The sequence below is a fragment of the Carlito syrichta genome, unplaced genomic scaffold, assembly GCF_000164805.1.
Source record: "Carlito syrichta isolate Samal-C Ts95f unplaced genomic scaffold, Tarsius_syrichta-2.0.1 Scaffold305827, whole genome shotgun sequence".
Taxonomy (NCBI): domain Eukaryota; kingdom Metazoa; phylum Chordata; class Mammalia; order Primates; family Tarsiidae; genus Carlito; species Carlito syrichta.
The window spans coordinates 406,415-412,155 of NW_007249923.1; positions in this window are offsets into that span (position 1 = coordinate 406,415).

Sequence of the window (5,741 nt, forward strand, 5' to 3'; positions counted from 1 at the left end):
GCTCAGGCCCTCGGCGTCCCCGGGGAGCGGGGAGAACGGAGCCCCCACCCCCGCCGAGGCTCCCTCTTTCCCGGGCTGGGACGGAGGGCCGGACTCTGAGGGAGAGGAGTGGAGGGGGCGATGCGGGCCGAGGTCACCCTCTGGGCCCAGGCGCCGGAGCTGTCAACCCGCGGAAGTGTCGCGGGCGGCCGGGGGCGGGACGCGGTGCTGAGTGGCGTCCTGCACACCCTGCTCGGCATTCCCCGGCCGGGGACGCAATAAAGGGGAGGGGGCGCTCCCAGTTCCTGCTCAAGTGGCCCCTTCCTACGCCCGAGGCTCAGGGGTGGGGAGGGACCCGAGGCCCACGACTCCTGGGGAGTCTCCCTCGGTGTCCTGTCCGGTCACTCTTGACCGTTCCCGCGGGAGTCTGGGTGGCGAGTGCGGACCCGCTGGGGTGGGGGCTCCACCCGCAGAGGCGTGACATCGCCCCCTACTGGGTCCGCGGGGAGGGCGGGATCGAGGTCCTTCGGCGCCCAGGAGGAGGGAGCCCGGGAGCCCATCAGGAGTACATTTGGTGTGTGCGCCCCAGGCGGAGGGTCTCGAGGGACATGTCGAGCCCGGAAACCCGGGGTGAATCAGGCGCTCTGTTGGATGCCCCTCATGCAGCACACCCCGTGCACACCTCCCTCTTGGTGTTTCCAGGTATCCTGGCCCGCGTGCACGCCCCTTCCCTGCCGCTTGCCCACGGAAACAGCAGACGGGGCACACGACACTTACCCAAGCTACACCACACCGTGCGCCTTACTCGGGTTCACTCGTCCTGGGTCACCGGACCCTCTCTGCCCCACCTCCCAGCCCATGTGCCCTAAGAGCGTCCCGTGACTGAGGAAAGGGATGCAAAGAAGAAAGAAAAGTCAGCCCCTTCCTGGAGGGTGCCTTCAGTGCTTTCCTATCTGAGTGCCTAACCCAGATAACCTATCATTGGAGAGGGCTGAGAGGAGTCCTTAGACCCCCTCAGCGGGGATGCGGGAGGGAGAGGCGAGATTGGGGCACCTCGGGAGTTGTCTAGATTTTCTGGGGACAGATAGGAGTGAGGGGGAATGAGGCTTCAGTGTGCCAAGTGTCACGAATTACACACTTCCTGGGGGCAGAAAATTAACTCTCCCAAGTCAGTGTTTAAAAAAGGGAACTCGCTGGGGCCGGTGGTGGCTCAAGCCTGTAATCCCAGCACTCTGGGAGGCCGAGGTGAGGGGATTGCCTGAGCCCACGGGTTCGTGAACAGTCTGAGCAACTTGGCGAGACCCCGTCTCTACAATAAATAAAAAAGTAAGCCGGTCGTGGAAGCGCGCACCTGTAGTTCTGGCTATTTGGAAGGCTGAGGTGGAAGGATTGCCTGAGCCCAGCAGGTAGACACTGGGGTGGCCGTGAGCATGCCACACGGAGCCAGACTCCAACACACACACACACACACACACACACACACACACACACACACACACACACACACACACACACACACACACACACACACACACACACACACACACAAAAGGGAAGTCAGTGATGGGGGAGTTGTTGAGGCTTGGGAAGGGGAATCTCCCCCTCACTTCCCTCCTTCCACTTGCCCCATGAGGCAGTGGCTGCCCCAGACGGCCTATTTCATGCCCTCTCCATGCCTGAGTTCAGAGACTAGGAACAAGTAGGGAGGGAAAGCTGCTTTACACTGTGCTCAGCCCTGACCCTCTCCCATCTTGGCCGGGAGGGGTGTGGGGGCCAGGACCTGAACAACAGTCCTTAGATCTCAGCCTGGGTGTCCAGACCCGGATTAGAACCTGGAAAATGTAGGGCGACTGGACAGGACGGTTGGGAAGGGCTGTTAATTTTAGAGTAGGCAGGCCTGGGTTAAAAGCCCAGCCCTTTTGTTTCTTTTATCACTCTACCTCAATGTCCTCATCTATAACAAGATATAGTAATCATCTCTATCTCTTATGAGATTAAGTCAGTTAATACATGTAAAATATGTGCCAGGATCACAGTCAGTGCTCAAAAATGTTAGCTACTATCTTTTTTTACAAAGTTTCAATAAAAAACAGGTAGGGAAATGCTGAGCAATGCTTGGCACATAGCAGGACGGAATCAACCAAGGCACTTGGGGAAGTTTACCAACTCCACTTGCATCTCTCTGGAAGGGAGAGGTTGGGGGTTCTCTCTGGGTAGGAAGAGAGTGTGGCAGCTAAAAGTAAAAAGAAATAGGTACCACTCACAGCAATGCTGGACATTTTGCTGCAGGCTTAGCCCAGGCTCTGGCCCAGTTCCTGAGATACGGCTGCTGGGACCTGGATGGTGTGAAGGCCCTGAGAGTGCAGAAGCTTGTTAAGGAGCCGAGAATGCAGCCAGTTGCTGAGGGAGTGAGCGTGGTAGTTTGCAGCTTCTGCATTTTTTTGCCTTAGCACACTGATCCTGGGTCTCATTGGGAGAATGGGACTCGTTCCCCCAGAAGTCATTCATTTATTCTTCAAGTGTTTACTGGACAACTACTACTTGCCAGGCACTGGACTGGGCACTGGGAAATACCATGATGAGCAAGAACAGAGAAAGCCAATGCTTCAAAGAGCTTACAGTCAAATAGGGGACAGGGATGTGATTCAAACAATCATGCCAAGAATTGTATATAACCACAAGTTGAGGTAAATGCTACAGAAGAAGAGTTGAGTGTTAGGGGACCCAAGGTAGTCTGGAGCAGGGCTGGGGGCTCTCTAAGAATTATCTGATGCCCAGCAGAGGGAGCTGGGGCCCCCCTTCTCCTCTGGGTCCCTTTGACCGTTTGGTGTCTGACCCTGAGCATATCTTTGCTCACTCCCTCATTCATTCATTTATTCAGTGTATCTTAATTGGGCTGTTCCATAAACCATTGCCAGTGCAGGGAGACTGGGGATGTGGGATGAACCAGCTGCAGCCCCCACTCCATGGAGGTGTGCATAGCTGGGAGGGGCATTGATATGTAAACTAACACAGTGTGATAAGTGCTACTGTGTAAGTGCTATATATATATATATATATTTGAGTTGGAGTCTCTGTTGCCCAACTGGAGTGCAATGGCATGCTCACAGTCTCCGCAGCCTCGACCTGCCGGGCTCAGGTAATCCTTCTGCCTCAGCCTTCCAAGTAGCTGGAACTACAGGTACACCTGGCTACTTTTTAAAAAATTTGTTATAGAGATGAGGTCTTGCCAAGCTGCCCGGGCTGGTCTCAAACCTGTGGGCTCAGGCAATCCTCTCACCTCGGTCTCCCAAAGTGCTGGGATTATAGGCGTGAGCCACCATAACAGGCCTTATAAGTGCTATAGTTAGTTTTAAAAAAAATGTACTATGTACTTAGAAATGTGTATGGACAAATGTGCCTTGCAGCAGGGAAGAGGTAGAGCAGTGGGCTACAGAAGTAGTAATACAGATGGGTGCCCAAGGAACATAATAGAACTGCTAGAACCAGAAGCCCAAGACTGACCTCTGGGTTGTGAGAAGAGGGTAGCCCAGCTAGGGATGTATTATGGGAAAGGAAAGGTTTGCTCAATATCATATGTCCATGGACCTGTCTGAGTTGCAATGAGGACCCCTAGCCTGTCCTACTCTCATCTGTCCCAGGACCTTTGAATATACTGCTTTCTTCTCTCTTCTTGCTAACCGCAACACAGCCTAGGCTTAATTCCCTTTATTAACAGTATTTGCAGCCTAGGTTGCCTCCCAAGGCGCGGGATTACAGGCTGAGCCACCGAGCCCGGCTTACATAGCTCATTTTATTCCCATTTCTACAGAAGCACTCAGCGAGGTTAAATGATTTGCTTTTAAGGTCACAGAAACAGTCACTGGCAAAACCAAAATCCAGATCCAGCCTAACCTAGCCATAATTCTGTGTTCTTCCCACTGCATCAGGATACCTAGGAAGGCAACCCAGAAGTGCTGCACCTGGGTAACACACCCAGGCCCTTGTTGGGCTGCTTTGAAATGACATAGCCCCGGCCCCCAGTTGCACACATCTCAAATGCTGAAGGCACTTGTCAGGAGTACAGCCCATGGCTGGATTAGGTTCTAGCTTGGGTGTGGGGCACAAGGCAGGCAGCAAGGGGATCTCTCCCTCCACCTTCCCTCCCTACCTCTCCTCATTCATTATTCCCATCTCATAAAGCAGGAATGAAAACAGACTCAGAGCCTGGCTGGAGGCCTGTGGTGACATCAGCCCAGAGGTGGCTGCCCTAATCCTGACTGCTGAGGGCTGGGAGACCCCCTTTCCTACTTTGTCCTGTCCTGACAGAGAAGGAGAAATAAATCAACTTTCCTGGAATCCTTCTCCCTTCTATGGTCACTGAACTCTGGGCAGGTAAGAGAGGTGGTGCTTGCCTGAGGGGATCAGAAAGGCTGTGGCCACAGGAATGTGGGGGGTACCAGCGTTGGCTTTCCCCAGACACCACTGCCTCCCACACACCCGGCCACTCCTTCCCCCCAGCCACCCCAGCACCACTCCCAGCCATTGTTCTCTAAACGTCCCTTCCACTGACTTTTGAAGCCACCTCTGCCACTGCAGCCTTCCCTTACACTGCCTTCTTCTCCTCACCTCCCAGTCGGGCTTCTTCTGGGACTTGGTATCTGGCTGACCATATTCTTCTTGACTCTAGCCTCTTGGCTTTCACACCCAGATGTTGACCTCTCACTCCCAGCACCCTCCTCCTTCATTCCCAGCTGGCCCCTGACAGCACATTGTGCTATACCTGGAGCCTGGTCATCACTTAGCCATCTCCTCCAAGATGGCAAGTCTGATATTCCAGGCTCCCACCAGTTCCTCCTGTCTGCCCAGTTTTGAAATCTTCGGTCTCCAACCACTTGCTTTTCCCCACCTGGGGGCCTTCTGAGCTGCACTTCTTTCCCAACCTGACATGGATTTCTCCCACTCCCAAACGTCCCCACTACAGTCCTTCTAAACAATCCTTTTCTTATTTTGCTAGTTGCTAGTGACATTCTGGAAATGTTTTCTGTACTACTCAAGCCCCCAGTTGCAACTTCTTCCATTGTCAGCATAACTTCTCCCCTCTGACTTTACTAAAATAATGCATCCTTTCGGCACTCACAGAGCCTTCTTTGCCAGACACGTATCCGCAGGCAATGGAGATAAGTGAGCCCCCTCAAGGAGTACACAGTCCAGTAGAGGAGAAAGAAACGTGATGGGGTGATAGAGAATTATTCTAGGTGTCACTGCTGGATTTGGAGGAGAGAGTGCCATCGTGAAAACATTGTTTTGGGAAGTGGAGTAAGACAGGTGTGGGGTGGACTGGAGGATGTAGAGATGGTGGCAGGAAGGCAGGGGAGGACACCAAGGTCTAGGTGAAGAGTAATAAAGTCCTAGTTGGAGTGGAGTGAAGAGGAGGTGCTGCAGGTGTGAGGTGTGAGGGATCTCACAAAGGTAAGTGGCAACATGCTTAGAGACTGATGGGAGTGGGGGAGGGGTGAGAGTCGATGTCTGAGCCTAGGTGATTCTGGGGACTGGCAGGTGGGTGTATTTTGGCACCATTTATGGATACAGGAAGTACAGGAGAAGGAACGGTACGTGTGAAGGGGAACAGTGAGTTCAGTTTGAGGCTTGAAAGGAGAGATGAGCCGGGCTTGGTGGCTCAGCCTGTAATCCCAGGTTTTGGGAGGCTGAGGTGAGTGGACTGCCTGAGCCCGCGGGTTCGAGACCCGCCTGGGCAACTTGGAGAGACCTCATCTCTACCA